Here is an 18,724-nt window from a genome sequence, read left to right on the forward strand (position 1 = left end):
GGGGTTTTGCTTTCTTCTGTAGCAGAGGCATGACCCTCTACCTGGGAGCTCTTGCACGTATCCCAGGTTATAGAAGCAGGATGTTGGCTGTCACGGTTCCCCTGCTTTGCCTGTGGCAGGTTCAGATGTTATAGCTTGTATTGTGTCAGGATTGACAGTAGTTTTATGCAGAGCTAGATGATGGACTTGTATGGGATGGTTTGGACAGGGATGATCCTGCCTGAAGCAGGGGGTTGGACTAGATGACTGCTGGAGGTCCCTTCCAGCCCCACTTGTCCATGACTCTATAGCCCAGGGTGGCTGACTAGTTGGGCCTGCTGGTTATCCAGAAGAGAGATCCATGAATTGCACAGTCCAAGGAGGGAACTGGGCTGTGCCGAGACCTGCAGTGCAAGAAGAAATGAATTCAGGCGGCACGCTGGGAGGTCTCAGAGTAGACACTTCCCGCATTTCTTCTCTCCTTTGCAGGGGAGATCCGTGCACCTAACAAAGCATAGTGTAGGATCAGACAGCACAGAGCTCTTTCTTCACATCTGTAACGGTTTGTGAATAACTCTGCCACCCCTATTCTGTATAAACCTCAATGACCTGGAGCAGAACAAGGCAATGGTGGTGGGAGGAGGAGGGCCACCGGGGGAAACAAGGAGTCCTGACTGCACTCATTGCTGGGAGTAGCTGCCATCTAATAGCCAAGTAGGTCTGAAACCTTGGGTCCTGGTAGGCTTTCCCCTATTCCCATGGGGTGGATTTTCAGCATGGACCCGAGTGTTCCCACTGGAGTCGGCAGGCGCCGTACCACGGACGTCAATAAGATCAGAACTATGCCAACACTGAGACTTTTCTAAAGCTTCCCAAAGATGACAAGTTCAATGGCCAGAAACATCTTCTCCCCAGGATGCTGCAAACCTCATCTGGGATGTGGATCTACCCTTCCTCTGGGATGTGGACCCTTCCCCATCTCGTGGCCGGATCACAGCATAGCACTGCATCCTGACCGCACGCGCACAGCGGCTTGCAAACTACCAGCTCCGGGATCCACCAGCCCATCAGCTCAGCGGGGGAGACTTGAGAGACCAACGTCACCAAATGTGTGGTGTTCTTTACTGGTTGCCGGACCAGCCCCATGTGCAGTTCAACTCCTGGGTCCTCCCCTTTGCAGCCCTGGAAAGCCTATGTGGAGTCCTCTCTCGCACCACCCTGCCCTGCACCCTCCCCAGCGGTAGCCGATTTCTACAGGAGCACAACAGCTGATGTGGTCCATTTTCAAAACTGCAAAAGGCTACTAAACCATGATGCCAATCCCACACCTTTCAGTAGACCTTCCCTAACACCCATGCAGAAAAGCAGCCCTGATCTATCAAACACAGCCCCTTAATCAAGGGTTAAATCAAGGAGGCCATGAGACCTTTAGTTTGGAAGGTCCCTGGTGTGGGCTGGAAGAGCCGTGGTCCCTGATGGAGCCGTGCCTAGCTTCTCCAGCGGCGGGTACCGTAAAATGCATCAACAGTAACAACCAGTGCGTTCGTGCCAAGGGGGCTGTCTTGTTTGCTGGCTGCCTCTTTCAAAGAATGGTTTCCCTAATTCAGAAAGAGAATCTGCTTCCTCTGTCTGTCCAAGGCTCTTCCCGCAGAGACTGGGGATCTGTCACAATCCCAGCAAATTGGCAAGGAAACCGCAGGCAGCGTTTTAACTGTGGGAACTGTAACATATTACCCTGATTATACAGCTCGCTGTCACTCTCCCCGACACAAACACACACACAAAATGCACACATAGGGGCAGGCATTGACACTCGCTTATCAACACTCACACATCGACCAGTGCAGGCATGAAAACAAGACACCGCAAGCAATTGTGCAGGCTTCCCGTATCACTGTATATACGCACCTACATGAGAAAGCACATACCTCTGAACATACGTACTGTATACAGCTGCGCTCATCCACTGGCCTGGACTGAATATAATGTGGAGCTGGCTTTCAGCCACTGCAGGCAGAGCATAGCAAAGAGCTCACAACTGTTGTGCAAAGCTCAGCAAAGCCTGCATACATGCTGTTGGATGGCCTGTGTGCCTGCTTCCCCCTCTCTCAAAGGCAAAAGATAAAAAACGGGATAGGGGATTGGCGAGATTAAGTCAAATCCTCAACGATCTCCGAACGCTCCCTGCTCAGGGCTTCTTCTTGCTACCAGGTAACTCTGCTGCCATTCAACAGTATCTCTTAAATGCATGAGCAGCCATCTGCCCCTCGGCCCCCGACTCTTCACCTGGAGTTTGTACATAGAGTCCTCTGCACTGATGGTCTGCGAGATCAGAAGTCCATAATACCCAATGTTGCATGCATGGATATACAATATGCAGCACAATGTTATCTCCAGACAGCAGCCCTGCGGAGAACAAAACATGCACGCAGACGGTGCCCAGGCCCACAGAAATGTCCATGGCCGACTGTGGCATGCGCAGACATTCAATGCAAGGCAGGTGGGCTCTTAAGTAGCACCCTCCCCCGGTGCCTCTGAGTGCCATATTTTCAATGAGGCGCATATGAACTCAAGCAACCACATTCAACTCGGTTGCACCGGCATGGAAATGGAGCGTCGGCATCGACTTCGCTCTGCGGATTTACGATGGCTGTGGCACAACTGGCCCGCTGTGCCCGTGAACACATGCCCACCGATATAAGGGCATTTGCATAAGCACGTTCTACACGTGCCCGTCTGACACAGGTGATGGCACACGCGTTGCACACGGCTGCACGTACGGGGGGGGGGGCGCGGGCATGTGCACAATGCTCAAGCTTCCCTCCAAATTCTGAATGAACGAACTTTCTCTTCGAATAAACAACAATCCAATGAGAGTTATTTTAGGGCTGGTTTCAGTCCTTGGAGTTTCCGCGCCTGCTGACGGCGGCCACATTGTTTTCTTCTGCTTTTCTTGGCATAGCCCCAGTTCAGGGTTCAGAAGTTATTACTATAAAAGTCAAATTGCTTTGAGGGGGAAAAAGATTGGGGGGTGGGGGAAAAATGGGATTCTTGGAATGTCTCCAGCCTGGAATAATTGAGAGCTGCACAGAGTTTGATCCGTCTCCTGCTGTCCTCCTGGGAGGATTTCGCTTGGCTCCAGGCCAGCCAGGAATGTTCGGATCCAGCGTGGAGAAGAAGGACTCACTTGTTACAGAACTGATGATTCATAGAAAGTAGAGTGCTGCGAAGGGTCTGGCATGCTCTTCGCTGGGGTCCGTCTGAGAGCCTTCTCCGACTCAAACAAAAGCAGAGACATCTGAGTGACATGCTGCCACTGGCTGGGCTCAGGGGGCTGGGGGGCTGTGAATAGTGCTGAGCTGGGGAGGTCAGTCATGTGGACTCGCCAGGGCTCGAATGCCAGGAAGGGGGAAAACAGAGCCTGGTACTGCAGTAAGAGCTGCCAGAGCTGTGCAGAGAGCGTGCCTGTGCAAACTGTCCACCTTTGCCTTCCAGGCTCTGCATTGGTCACCAGCTCCCCCCTGCTGAGCCAGTAGCACCAGCCTCCATATCCTGCTCCCCTCCTCTTCCCACCGCAGCTCTGCTCCTTTATCCACGCTGTCCCTCACATTCCCTTGTGTTTTATCTCTCTCAGTTTAACATGGTCCCAGCTATGGCCTGAGGCCAAATTGCAACCAGCCCTGACAGAAGCCTATAAGAGAATGGAGGGCACAAGGGACATCGCCACCTCATAGGCCCCCCAACACAGAGGGGCTTTGGTCTCAAGAACACAGGTGCTCCATTAGCTTCTGCAAAGAGCTGAGGAGAAGATGGGACTGTGGCCCTCAACTCACTCATGGCCTGGTTGGACAGCTGTGATAGGGAGCGTACACCCATGTGCCTCTTTGCAGAGCCATGTAATGCCGTGTTGTGTACAAACGCCCCCAATTCCCCCACGAAACAAGGTAGCTGCAAGGAGGGAGTAACTCCAACACGAGTTATGTTTCTGGATTTTCTCTTCGGTCTCAGGGCACATGGCATACCCTTGTTTGTTTAATGGCTTCTCCATTGCCAGCAGCGGTTTTTACCTCCAGCTCTTTGAACTGGTCCTTTGTAATGACCCCCCAGTTGCACTTCGTTTCTTCCATGACTCCTTTTTTCCAAGTCATTGCAATCCACCGTGACTTCGTTACGGCCTTTAAGGTTCTCCACCCCTTTCCCACACTCGCACGTTATGATGCTTCCTCCCACTGCACCTCATTATATTTCTTAATTTCCCAAATTTGCTTCCTGGAAATATAAAACCTTTGCACGGAAAGAATTAGAGGAGTTCGGGAAGGGAAAGCCTTTCAGCTTGCACTGAACCTCTCTCCTGGGGTCAAGCAAGGATTGTCCCCAGTTAGAATTTCCTAATTTTAGGAAAAGACCCAGAATGATGCAACTCCCACTAGTCACCTTGGGAGACTGCTCCACTGCACAAGCCACCTCCCAGCCAGGAAGTTTTCCTCCATATACCACCCCTATTTCCATTTAATACTAGTTATGCCTCCCTATATGCCCCTAAATAATTGTTCTCTCACCTTGATGCTAGAGATTGGCTTAAACCCTGAGCATAACATTTTATTGCCCTTCTAAAACTTTTTATTTTACTCTTATAAACTTCCCCGTATTCTTTTTATCCATAAAGAAGATCTGTCTTCTCTTTGTACCAGGCTAAACTCTTCTTTGGAGCAGCACTTCCTGTGACTATGTTCCACATTTCCTGCCCCTTTCCTTTTGTATTACAAGACAAGAAAATAGACGTTCCTGCTGCCTGCTGCCCACATCAGTTGTTATTTTAATGCTGCATGAAGAGCTTGATTTTCAAATATATCTAGGTCCTTCAAGATGCAGGTAGGTGACATCAGTGGTAGTTCGGCACAGATAAAAATTTATATGGTCAGATGGTGAATGTTATGCTTGGAGTACCAACTGTTCTAGGCCATGACTGTGATCTCCTTTGGGTTTAATTTAGAAGTGTATCCCTGAAGAGATCAGAGTCTCTGTGAGAGGCAAGGAAGATGAGAGCACAGGTACACAGGACTTCAAAGCAGTCTCCTGAGCCATCGACTCCAATCCCCCATGTTCACAGGTCATCGTTAACCAGAGGAATCCCCAGATATCACCTTCACCCACAACCACTAGGAGCAAGAGCCTAAACCTAAAAAAGCCAAGGTGACAAGGGTACTGCCAATGCCCTACAATAGCAGGGAATTAGTTACCATATGCTCAGAAGATCCAGGGAAGAAAGGACTACGTCCTGTGCTACATAAGAAGCCAAGAACTTTCCTCCCACCCCCAAGTCTGGGCCAGTTTGACCCAGGGGAAAAATTAGTTTCTGACCCCAAATTTGGCAAGCTGTGCGACTCTGAGCAGAAGAGCAAGAGGCTCTAAGCCAGAAACCTCTGGCCTTTTGATACCAGCAAGGAACACCTCAAGCAAACCCCCCAGCTTCAGCTATGCCCAACGTCCCAATAGAAGGTGGAAAAACCCACCAGAAGCCAATAACATTTGTGATGCGGGAAGAGAAATCTTTCCTGTCCCTAAGTGGTGACCAGAAAAGCCCTGAGGCATAGGATCACTGCACACTTTCCCCACTATGGAGAGTGCTAGCAGTTTTGGATACCAGGGAGGGGGCAGAGGGGGAAGAGATAACCCAATAACCCAGCTGGCAGGGATCGAGGGCATGGGCAAGAGATTGAGCTGCTGTGACAGAAAGGAAGGGTCAGATCTTTTTTTATGCTCCTGCAGCAGGCTCACCTTTCAGAGCTTGGGCTGAATCCCAGGCTTGAGATCCTGCTGTTTTGATTGATGGAGCCCATTTACCAATCAGGAGGCAGCAAGAGAAATAACATCATGCCCCTTTCCTGAGGGGAGGGGGAGAAAAGCTCCCCCAGACCTGATTGAAGACTGCAAACTTTCAGGTCTGGCAGACTTCAGGGGCGGAGCCTGGAGCGTATAAAAGGAGCTGGGCACGAGGGGCAGATGCATTGGGGACAGAGCAGAGGAGAGGAGAGGAGAGCTGCTCAGCAGGGAGAAGCAATAGCCCAGGAAGAGCCCCTGAAGACTTCCATCAGCGCGGAGTGTGGCACGGCTCCAGCACTTAGGCTCTCAGGGCGCAGCACGGCACACAGCATCCAGACCCTGGGAGCTGTGCGAGGCGGCTCAGGTCTGCAACCTCTGGCGTGCGGCCAGAGACACAGTGCACGGGCCGGTGCATGGAGCAGGATCTTTGGAGCCCCTGGGGCGGCTCAGGTCCCCAACCCCCAGAACGAAGCTGGATGCTCAGTGCAGGAAGTGCTGCATGGAGGGCGAGACACCCTGGGAGCCGCTTGAGGTAGCTTGGGTCTAAGCTGACACAGGGCAGCAGCTCAGTGCAGACGACGCTGCTCAGAGGGTCTGGGAACAGACCGAGCCCCGGTGCTGCACAAGGCTGTTCAGGCCTCCAACCCCTAGCACAAGGCAAAGCGCCCACTGCATACAGTGGTGCATGTGGCCCTAAGCCAGGACAGCGGCAGCAGAGTCAGGTGGCAGGAAAACCCGGTGGGGAACAGAGCTTGACCTGCAGAACAAGAGGCAACCCTCCAGGACTGCGGAGTAATAAGTTACTCTGGAGAGAGGGTCCCCACAGGGGAGGGACCTCCCGAGGGCTGCGAAGGGGCACCATGTGGGCCGCTCCTGGGTGATAGCGGGGGAGCTTAGGAGTCTTTGGGGTCTTCCTCTCCTTTTTCTTTCCCCCCACCTCCTTTCCTGTAGTGGTACCTTGGGAGTGGAGCCCCTGCCCTGCAGGGCACCCACATAGTCTAAGGACTGCTGATTATATTTGCAGGCTGTGCCTTACAGTTTATGTGAATAATGTGAAGTAATAGTCTGTATACGAATAGAGTTATAAGGTTGCCCAAGCAACATGCTTTGGTCTGGTTTGTCTTATTGTTCAGCTGTATTTTAAAATGATAACTCTGTGTGTGTGTGTGTGCGTGTGTGTAAACCCTATATATTATAGGGTTTATTGTTTTGTAAATTTGTACATATATATATATAATCTCTGTGTGTGTGTGTGTGTGTGTGTGTGTGTGTATCTATCTATATCTATATCCTTACCCTGTAATGGTTTTGTTGTAATAACAAGTCTATACAGTTAAGTAATTGATTGACTGGACCTGACTCTATAGGGGACAGAGGCGGTCGCTGGGCTGTTGTGTCCCTCTACAGCACACTGCCCTGCCAATAATTTCCTCAATTGGAGAGGGAAGTACAAACCCGTGTACACCTGGGCTACACTCCCAAGACAGGAATTGCAATTTGGGACTGGGGCCAAATGCTTGGGTAGGCGCCAAAGACGATCTCCAGGTGGTGACCCTGGGTGTTAAAGACAAGCGGAGGGGGACGTTGCCAGCAGTAACTGAGAACAGCGGGAGTGGAGAGGAGCGTGGGAGTTCAGTCTTGGCCACCAGTGGTTGGTGTGTTATCCAAGAAGCAGCACGGCAGAGACGGGGCCCGGTGGCACATGCTGCAAGCCTACATAGACAGGTGGTCTCACCACCGACCTTGCCTTTCCTTCCCCACTGCATCATGTGCCACAATGTGCTGTACGCTCTATGGGGTCGGGATGCCTCTGGCTCTGTACAGCACCTGGGCCAATAAAATACAGTCAGTACAATATAAGAAAATGAAGAGATATTGGATGTGCCAAATTATGAGAAGCAGGTTTGAACCCTGACCCCAACTCCTCCCCACCAAGATATTCTCTTTCTTCCTCCTTCTCCCCAGGTCTCTCACAACAGGTTTAATGTCTCTGGGTATTTGGATATTTCTAACTGGTCCAACCCCATTCCATCTCTTCTCCATATTCACAGCTCCTTCCAGTTAAGCATCTCCTAGAAATCTCCTCAACACGCTGCTCACCTCCCTTGATGAGAAGTAGCAACCTTTTTCCAAAAGACAAGAGGCATCACACTTTTTGCATCTCGCCCCCATTCAGCTGGAGCAGGAGCTCAATAGGGCTGAAATGTCTCCCCCAGCAACAGTATTTCACAGTCCCAGCATAAAGCCAAAAGCAGACATCCATTTTTAATGCATGCCATCTCAGTAGCAGTATCACTGCAACCAACAAGGTCTGAACCTCTACCGGATGAGTGCTGGCGACCTCCAAACAACTAAAAATAACTGAGCAGAGAAAAGCCAGACACCCCAGGCACCAGAAACCAGCTCTAATTAAAATCTATGAAAGGTGCAATTGCAGCTTCCCTCCAGCTAAACACCGCGAGAAGGCCCATCGTTGCTGCAGCTGCAGGTGTTCTCCGTCACTCACAGTAATGGTGTCAGGCCCTTCCAAATCACTCCTGAAGCCATTAAATAAAGCCCCATGGCTCTTGCTGGGCCCATCCCTCCCATTTGATATGCTGCCATCCGCGTTATCCCTTGTTTATAGGTTTTTGCCAACTTTCACTGCAGACTATTTGAATTAATTTTCAGTCCGGGTGTTTGCAAGACGCTGCTTCGCTAATGCCCAAGCAGATGACATCTGCCTCACCATCCTCTACTTCCTTTTTTTCCCCCCCCTTTTGTCGTCACTATCCAAAAATAAACCTCCTAGCCATCAAGTTCGTCTGGCAGAGAGAGTCCTTTGTAAGCCCCAAAGCTGCTGACTGGCTCCGGCTTTGTTATTTTTGAGATGCAACGTGATTATTTTGCTCTTAATAGGTGTTGATATTAGCCTTCGAGGATGGGAATTGTCGGGATCAACGTTTCCTTCCAGCTGGTCTTCCAGTCCTCCCCCAGCTGGCTGGGATTTGCAGAAACACACTACTGTGCACTCCATCCCCAGACCTAGCAGCTCTCGATTCAAAGGGTTCCCCATTCTTTCCTCATTGTCGTGCTGGTCCCTTGAAGCCGTTGCATGCTGACCCAGAGTGGCTTTTCCTGGGGCTGGATTCTCTGCTTTCCGCGTCATAAAACTTTCCCTCCAAGTAACTTAGGAATCTCTTTGATTGCACGTGTTTGGCTGTATCAGTTACCGAACAGATGTCTGGGCTGCTCAAGACCTCGGGAGTACTGCATCCTTCAGAACTGGGACACAACATTTTCATTCTTGCTCCCCCAGCCCCAGCCTGGGATCTGCTGCAGGTGCTGACTGTGCTTTCTACTGACACATTTAATTCCTTGTATCTGCAGCCACGGCATTTCACCACCATCCTGCTGGAACGTCAAGTGGTTTTTCACAAAGAGTTCAGTGCAAGACGCGGGGCGTTTGTACACGTCACGTTTTTTGCCCTTTCTTACACTGCGATGGTGCGACTGTTTGCACGAGCAGGTTTTCCGGACACTTTAAAAGTCTTTCTGGTGCATTAACGTGAAACTCCTCAGATGTAGTTTAGTTTGGCTCGCTATATCAGCCACGTACTTCCTTCCTTGCATGACTGCATAGGGCTGCTGTACTGTTGAATAGATGCCTTGCACAGTGAGGCCAGAGCAGAAGTCCAGATCCTTCATACGTTTGCTTTGCTGGTCCTCTGGTTTGACCTCCGGCTCTGGCTTCTGGTTTAACTCCCAGCATACCCTGCGTCTCTAGCTCCAGCTTCTGATCCCAATTGGGCTCACAGGTCTGGAGCTCCACTCTCTCATTACACTTTGCTCCACCTCGGAGCTGGCTGCTTTTCAGTATTGAGCAAAGCGATACTGAGCCACCCACATCTAAATCGCTCGCGGTGGTTCAGCATCTGACCGGTTGGTAGGATTCAGACACCGAGATGCCTTTGGGCATCTGGGCCCTTGTTTATTCAGTGTTTTGGGTTCTTGCAGGGTACTTGAGGATGGTAGGATGTTCATCTGATTCTCATTTATGTGAATGCCCCTTGACAGAGTGAGTGTTAAAGTATTTCAGGGGCTAGAACTGCGTAAAAGGGGGTTTCAATCAGCATATACATTAGTGACCAGCCTGTACCAGCAGCCAGAGGACAGGGGCAATGCAGCCTGCTAGAGTCCTTCCATCTCCTCAGGATGGACCAAGGCTACCCAGACTAGTTGCAACAGGCACAAACAACCAATTAGTTCACAGCCCTAATGAATTACCCCTTCTCACAGCTCCAGAATGACATTTCCAGCTAACAGGCCCTGAAGAAATCCCTGCCCTCATGGGGGTTTCTTGCTTTAAGCCAGCGAGTGAGCAAGAATTGCTACTAAGCACAGGACCCAGCATCTGGCTGGTGTTGAAGTCGGTCTGTTTTTCGTCTTCAATCCTAGCGGGGAGGATGATGCCAAGGCCTCCTGCGCAGACCACTGTGATGAACAATCATCTGGAAAAAGCTTCCCTATAAATCAAAGAGTCTGAGCATCTCACCATCACTAGCCTCATGGCACCTAAAGAGGTAGCATGGCACTGTTTCCCCCATTAAAGGGGGGAAACTGAGGCACAGAGACGCTAAGCATCTTGCCCAAAGTCAAATGCAGAGTCGGTGGCAAGGATGAACTAGGGGTCCCCCATCTCCCAGGCCAGCATCCAAATGGCTGCACTCTCCTCTTTCAGTTCAGATTAATTTTTTTTGGGGGGGGGGAAAACACTAAGAAACAATGCACTGTATTTTCTCATGCACGATGCACATCTTTTCTCTCACAATTTTGCCTTTTAAAAACAAGACATTTTATTTGGTGTGTATCTGAAGAAATATGGTACGCCCCCGCTGCTTCATTTGAATGAATTCATTAAGATTCACCCTAGCTTTCCTTTTTCTTTTGGCCCTGTTGTTCTTATTGTTTAATATTTCTATTGCAGCTGCAACCCGACTCCTCCTTTGCAACAGGGTGCCCACTGTGCCCGGCATTTTGCAAGCCCTTGGTGATGCACAGTGCCATGCCGCAAGGAGCTCACAGTAAGATAAGAGTCCGCTTAAATCACCGTGAAACGTATTGCCTGTGGAGGTGGGGAACGCTACTGAGGAACAGACCAATAGGAAGAGATCCAGAATACTTAGAAAAAAAACAGACATAAGATAATGAGACAATACTCGGCTTTGATACTCATAGCTACTGACCAGAGCAAAATAACCTGAAACACGAGTATTCGGGGGAGCGATAAGCTAGAGGCCAAGGTTAGCAAGAGCAAAACAATAACACCGAGAGCCTTCAGGCTGACGGCGCTCAACGAGATATTGCTTTGCCCCGTCACATAGCAGCCAAAGCAACCAGTGCCGTTTTGAACTAGCCAGCAGCACTAAAATGACCTCTTGATGGAAATGAGTCCAGGCAACATCACGGCGCTCCCCTTGCCCGACGTCTCAGGACATTTAACAGGTCGCTGCAGTCCAGCGTGTGCGAGGCTGGAAGAGGTGGCACAGTGCTACAGCGGCACCAGACGCCAACAGGATGCAGAACAAAGGACAGTCGTTCCTCCCCCCCAAAACTTTTTACTCTTTTCCTGAACGGCCCTTTCCTTGCCCTCTCCCTCCTTCAGGCTAACGATACCAGAGGCGGAGGTGGCAATGTACCCCCAGCGTGTCACCAACATTCATCTCCCGCTGCTACAGCCAACTCCACGCCAAGGAAGGCCCCATCCACAAGAACGCCCCATGCCCGGAGGCAATTGGGACCTGGTTTAGACTCACCCCAGGCAAGAGGCAAGGATGCTGGTCAGACGGGAAGCTGCTCTGCAGACCTAGCTGGGATGCTGTCCTCCTCATCCTTGACAAGGTGCTGCTCAATCTCAGGGTTTGTGCGACTCATCTTTAACCCTAAATGACCAGTGACAAAGTCACTTCCTTTGCCCTCCAGCTGGCTAGGAAGTCTCACCTCTCCCTCCAAGACTGGCATGGGACCCGAGGGGCCATCTGTTTATTGCCCACAAGCTCAAATACTCCAGTTAACTATATGCTTGGACTTGCATACAGGCAATAAAGAAGCCCTCTTTGTACCACCTGCCCTCAAGAGGACAGACTTCTACAAGCATAGGCTCCTCCGGTCCAAGCCCGTCTTGGCTTCCCACTCCACTTCCATTACCAGTTCAAGGCCTAGGTCCTTCAAAACCATCACAAGGTCACAGCTGAGTTTACATCACAGCCCACATCTCTATCCTATATTGCCAAGACAGCTGCGCACCTCTGGCACGATGCAGTTCACACAAACCAGGACAGAGCACATGGGATCAGAGGTTACGGGTTTGCAGCTGAGCGGATCTGACTGGAGCAAGCTCCCAGCAGACTGGCACCGAGCCCACCTGCCGCAAAACCCTTCTCCCCCAACATAACCACAGCGGTCAGGATCAATGCGCGGAAATGCATTAATTGAATGTGAATCAATAAAAACAAACTGGAAGGGGAAGAATAAAGCAAGCGCCAGCTATTGCCAAGGATGGGAGAAGAGAAAAGACACCATGAGGTCCCCTTGGAAACCTCCCTAAGCCATGATGATGACTTAGCTGAAAAGTAGCTACGAAGGGGACACGAGGCAACAGAAAATGCTCATTGGAGTGGATCAGAAGCCACGACTGTGGTTTCATGCCACAAGGTGAAAGCTCCCCTAAGATGGCTGTGGTAGAAACATCACTGTGCGTGTGTGACCTTTACACAAAGCCTTACCCACCTTGCCGGAGAGAAGTGTGGCCCACTGTATGGCACAGGGCAGCCCCTGGGAATGAATTAACCCATCTTTTCAGTATCCAGGTTCTAGGAAACTGCAGGGGTAACTTTAATGTGGAAGGACATACTCCAACTTGAATCTCTCCAGGGCTAAAACCCCCGGTGCCTTGAAAAGAACATGACATTTATGGTGACCGTGTCACCAGGACTTCTGATTTACATCTCTTTGCTTCTGAAACTGCTCACAATGTGGCTAGGACACTGGTTTCAACCAGCTTAATGGAAGAGGTCTTGGCAGCAGCAACTGGGTTTGACTTGTGGGTTTGTGCACGAGCTGCTCTCCACGTACGGACCAAATCCAAATCAGGCCACGTGGCGAGAGCCCGTGAACGGGACAACAGCAGGCTCCTCTCCACGTGCCCAGCGTCTTTAGGGCAGAGTCCATCTCTGCGCTCTACGTTCACACGACATCCGGCCCCGTGCCCTGGCACACAACTGGGTCTCCTAGGCACTTCCCGACACAGGTAAGTAAATCACAACAAGAATAAGCAATCGGTGCCCCAAGTTGCAGAGCCTCTGCAGCTGCCCTTGAGCGACTTCCCACCGTGAGCTGGACAGTGTGCTGTTGGGATTTTTTTCAGCTGACACTTTCCTTTCAATCTCATCCCCTTGATGCCTCATCAGCACCACCCGCAGCCGCCGCCGCCGCCTCCTCCCCCCTCCTCTTGGGTTTACCGTACATCCTTCACATACTCATGGTCGCTTCTTGCCCTTGGAGGCTTAATAATGGATCCGACAGATGCTCTTTCCATTGAACTCTGCCCCAATCTCTAGGGTGGGTTTAGTTTTACTTGAGCCTCTGTTTTCCTCTACAGTCTGCTGCAAAACCGCGAACGCTGCCGGGCTAATAAACGTGTAGGATGCAAAAACCCTAACCGATTCCCTCCCCTCTATTGACAGCTGCCTCAAGAGTTCCCAATTGACTAGAGACTCAGGGCTGCCTAGACTACAACTTAATGACATAGAGGCTGGGAAGACAAGGGAAGCATTTTAAATTACAGAATCGAGATGGCTGCGGGGAGGGGCAGAAAGAAAGAGTAACTGGAATCCAGTTAGAAACTAAGTAAATAGCATTACATGAGCGGGTGCCTGTTGGGGACTGGCCTCTAGGGCCACTTTAGTGCGTGGAAGTTGCAATTAATTTACAAGAGTCATTTGGCATTAAAACCCCTCCGGGTGGACCCTGGACCATATGCGACAACAGCAAGCGAGGGACACGGCTCTCTATTATTTTCTCATTGAGAGCCAGTTGCATCTTGGTACTGGAACAACTTCAGCTCCAAGCTGTTCCCTGTGGGCTGGTGGGAGAGGGGGAAGAGCGAGAGGAAGGCAGCGAGAGAGAAGGGGGGCGTGGGTGGGAAGGAACTCCAGAGGGGGAGGCACATTTTGAAAGAGAGGTAGCAGAAATTAACCTTGGAAAGCATTCAAATTAGGCTGTGTAATAAGAGAACCACTTCTCTGGGTAAATTTGTTAGGATTAGGTCTAACTGAGCTGTTGAGGAGAATTCAGCGTGGCTCCCAGCCAAGGCAAAATGAGGCTCCTGGCTTCATCCACTGCAGGAGAGTCCAGGCTAATGGCTTCGGTTCAAACTTTGATAGGAAAAAAATCCAGGAACAAAGACACTAATTCTTCCAAAAGCCCCCAAATCTCAGTTTATACATTTCTGTTTATGTTCATTCATAATGGATACACACAGCTGTTCTTATCATTCATATTCAAATTCCATATGCATCTTTATTATTTATAACTTCAGCTTCAAAATATACATGGAAGAAAAATGCTCAAGGCAAAACTTCTACCACCAACACCTCAGACAGCCCTCGTGTCTTATCAGGATGGCGTGCTGCTCCGGGGGTTTAAGTCAGGCACTACGTGTACTTGGTGCCGGGCTCGTGCTAGAAAGCAGTTGTGGTGGGCAGGCCGGCCCCCCTCCCCCTCGCACGCCTTGCTTCTCAGCCAAGAGATTTCCATTTCTCAGGGACCCATTCAGGGCTTTCCCATCAAAAGCTCTTCCTTTTCAGTCACAGCTTTGGCCCACCGCCATGAATTTGTCCTTTGAAGGTCCTTCCACCATGTCCGACCTGTAGTCGTTCCCAGTGGTTCCAATAAGGCTTTGCTGGAATATTATCAAGGAAAGGGGCCTCAGCGTTGGCTCTCTCCCGTTCCCTGCATGAGTCCTCTGCGCTCTTTTGGCTTCTCCTGAGCAGCAGAAGGTTTATGTTTGCCATCAAGGCGATGGCTGTAGGTACTTTCCACAGTCGACAAAGGCTGGTTTACAAGGCTGTCGTGCAGACCACCCTTCTCTACTGTGGTGAAACCTGGACCATCTGCCAATGCCACATTAAGACCCTCGAGAGCTTTCACCAGCAGTGCTTGCATCAAATCCTGGGGATCAAGTGGGAGGACCGCTGGACCAGCGCGAGCGTCCTCCATGAAGCTGCGTTCACCAGCACTGAAGCCTTGCTCTTGAGAAATCAAGTCCGATGGACAAGCCACTGCATCTAGATGTCCAAGAACTGCCTCCCTCGCCAGATTCGCTGTTCCCAGCTCTCCGTTGGCCAACGCTCAAAGGGCGGCCAAAGGAAATGGTACAAAGACATGTTCAAGGTTGCCCTCAAGTATGGAGGCATCGATACCAATGGCTGGGAGGAGCAATCTGATGACTGTTCGGTGTGGCACCACCTGGTCCACCAAGGTGTGCACCACTTCGAGGCCCAACAACTCAATACTGAGGTGGAACGGCGGTGGCAGAGGAAGGAGAAGGAGACCAACCTGGGGCTGCGAATCCCACTCCCCCGCGCAACATGCCCCCATCGCCAAAGTATATGGGCATCCAGAATCAGGCTCCTCAGTCGCCTGAGGACCCATCAAGCCTGACAGATGTCAGCCTTGACTTGGAGGGACTGCCGACGATGACTGTAGGTTCTTTCCACAGTGACATGCAAAGACAATTTCCCTGGCCCAGAAAGCTTGCAATCCAGAGACCCATTTCATACTGAAGACCTCTTGTGATACGAGCTCCATCCCAGACCCTGGTTCAATCCTGCGCTTCAGGTGACCCTAAAGGCTCATGCAAAACAAGTATGCATGGACTCTCGGGATTATGCAGGCAGCCTCTGAAGCTCTTCCGCCATGACCGGGTGTATGATGGCTTCCCTGAACTGAAAATGCAGGTCAGGCAGGAGATGCTGGGCCTTCTGCTTTATTTGCATGGATCTTTCCTCAAGCTAACACACGGAGAAGGGGCTGTGCTGCTTTTAGGCACTCTGGAAGTGGGGGAATCAAGGCAACAGAGAGGAAACCCACATTTGGTCTCTGGAAAGGCTCCGGGGTCCCTTTGGAAGCCCACCTGCCTTGGGGCTGGAAGGTATTTGCACTGCACAATTGTGCCGCGCAGGATCTCTCACCACATGGGGAAGGCAGACATTGGAGCCACAGAGACCACGTGAGGTTAAAAACAGGGTGTCCCGAAGGAACAGACAGCAACAGCCCGAAAGCTCTGCAAGGTGTAGACAGATGGGGAAAGGACTTGACAAAAGCAAAAACGTGGACTTTGTGCCAGCAGCAATTGCAGTTCCCACCCCCCAGGCCCCCAAACTGCTGCAGCACACCAAAAAACGACAGGTTTGAAGCTTGGGAATGTTTTCAGAGTCGAGCAGAGCGGTGAGGTAACCCTCGGAGGGGCAGAGCCCGCGCCAGTCGGCAGGAGGAGGTCTGGAACACGTTCAGGGGCTCAGGGTACAATCACTGGCAGAGAGGCAAGCAGGCATCACCTTACAGGGGCCAAGTGGAGCAAGGGTATCCTCTGGGTGAGGCCCACGCTATTGAATAACACAGAGCTCACTGCAGCTCACAAAGGGAAGTGTGTTTGGAAAGAATGCAAGGCGTCTGAAAGGAGCACGACTGCAAGTACCAGAGGCTCTCGCTGCCCCGGAGCCTGGCATAACTAACCCACGTGGGCCGGGAACCTGGCAAGGCTCGTTTCTTTAGGAGAGAGCATTTGGGGACTCTGCTGAAAGATGGATGGAAAGTGGAGGAAGTTCCTCGCAGAGCTCTGGCTGGGACGTTGCCTGCGGTTCGGGTCTCCGACAATGGCCTCACACACAGCTCCGCTCCTTGCTGCTCCCCTTTGCAGCAGCCCTGTCCTCGGCTGCTCGCAGGGTCTTGGCTCACTCCTCTGCTCCCATCACCTCTTCCCAACCCCGACCTTCTACTCACCCATCTGGCCATTGCTGTGTTTGCTTCTGCCTCCACTTCCCATCTGCAATATCAGCTTCGGCCTCAGCGGGTGGCACCCCAGCTGGATAAAAAAAAAAAACGGTTGGGAGGGGGGGGAGAATTCAGCATGGCCCTGGTCACTGAAACTGGGAGGGAAGCTGATGGGCTGCAGGCCTGAATACAGCGTCACGGTGATGGCATTGCTCTCTGCAGTGGTTATCCCCCCTCCGAGGGGATTGAGGCACCACCGAACTCCCCCATGGCTGTAGAAAGTGCTGGTCTGCAGAACTGCTGAGAACTTGTTATAAGGGGAAGTTTCCCGAATTCCCGCCTCCAGCTGTCCGGACAGAAAATTTTGGCTAATTTGTGGGATTTTTTTAGAATGAATGCAGACGGCATCTCTGCAAAAGCCCCAACAAATGGTTCCCTTCATTATTCCAATTTTCCAGAAGTTTTAAATTAAAAACCAAACAACAGCATGTGCCCGCCTGCGGAGAAGCGGCGCTTTTACTTCACGTGCTCTTCCCTTTTTCAGAAAAGTTTCTCTTATCTCTCTTTTCAGCTTTCACCCCCCTCAGATCTCTCCCCACTCTCGCTAGCACCATTTCTGCTCTTCTCCTGTCCTCGGGGTTCCCGTGCTAAAGACCAAAAGAAAATAAAAAAGCGCTTAAAACTCGATATTTGGCAGAAGGCTTGCATTTTTTTTAGCGTTTGCAACCATGTCCCGGGGGACTGTCCTTACAGAAGTATCCAAGCACGCTAGATGAAGCTCATTAGTAGGAAACAGCTGTTAAAAATGACAACAAACAGTTATGGGGGATATTTAAAATTGCCATCACTAGGCTTCAGAGTTAACCCCTGCTGAGAACGAGGGGCAGTTCAAATCTAAAAAACACTTTGTGCTCTTGGTTCAGGCGGAGGGTCCAGGAACAGTTGGTACCAGAGGGGACAGGCTTTTGCATCCATTCTTATTATTAAAAGGACGGTATTAAACGAGGCAGAAAACAGCCGTCTGAGGCCGAATGAAAGCGCAGCGTGCATTAGCAGTGGCTCTTGGCATTATGCCTAGTAGGCCCTCAGCCTGACGAAGGGGATTTATACCGAAAGCTTGCAAAGAAGAATTTTTCCAGCCATTTGAGTTGGTCTAATAAAAGATATCAGATCTACCCAAAGGCACACAAGTTTCTCTGTCCTTAGACCGACACGGCTACAACCCACATCCCTGTAGCAGGTATGTACTCATTTGAGAAGGTCTGTCTCAAGGTCAGTGATTTTCCTTCTTCAAAAAGGCTCTCAACCTGTCAAATTGTAGAAAAGGCAATATTTCACCGCCCCCCGCCTGGCTTCTGTTACTTAAGGAATTAAAGATTTCTTTTAAAAGGATTTGTCCGCTGACCTGGGAGTTTTCACATAAACAGCAACACCCAGGAGCATAAATGAAATAAGTACTTGTAATAAATGGTTATGTCCACCCAGTGTTCCCCAGTCCCCACACTACCATCACCCCCATCCTCCAGCAAGCGCTCAGACAGGGCTCATCTCCAAAGGAGTTAAACGAATTGTGGGAAACGATGGACACACTTTTTGCCCTGCCCCAACTTCCCTGGAGCAGCACAACTGGGATTTGCTGCTGCGGGGAGGAGCTGAATTCCCTCTCCTGCTGATTGAAGAGGGATGGAGAACCCACCACAGCCTTTTCACCGGAGGGGGGCTCTTCTTTCGCCTTCCTCCGAGCGCCGCACGAGGATGAAAATTGCTCTCCGCAGCCAGCGTCTCATCCCGTATTTACATACCGCTGCAAATTGAATTCTCCTCGTCTCTCACATGCCCTACATCCTCCTATCTCCATCCCCTCCGTCGTCTCCTGCCGTGCATTCCT

Source organism: Alligator sinensis, unplaced genomic scaffold (assembly GCF_000455745.1).
Source record: "Alligator sinensis unplaced genomic scaffold, ASM45574v1 scaffold301_2, whole genome shotgun sequence".
Lineage (NCBI taxonomy): Eukaryota > Metazoa > Chordata > Crocodylia > Alligatoridae > Alligator > Alligator sinensis.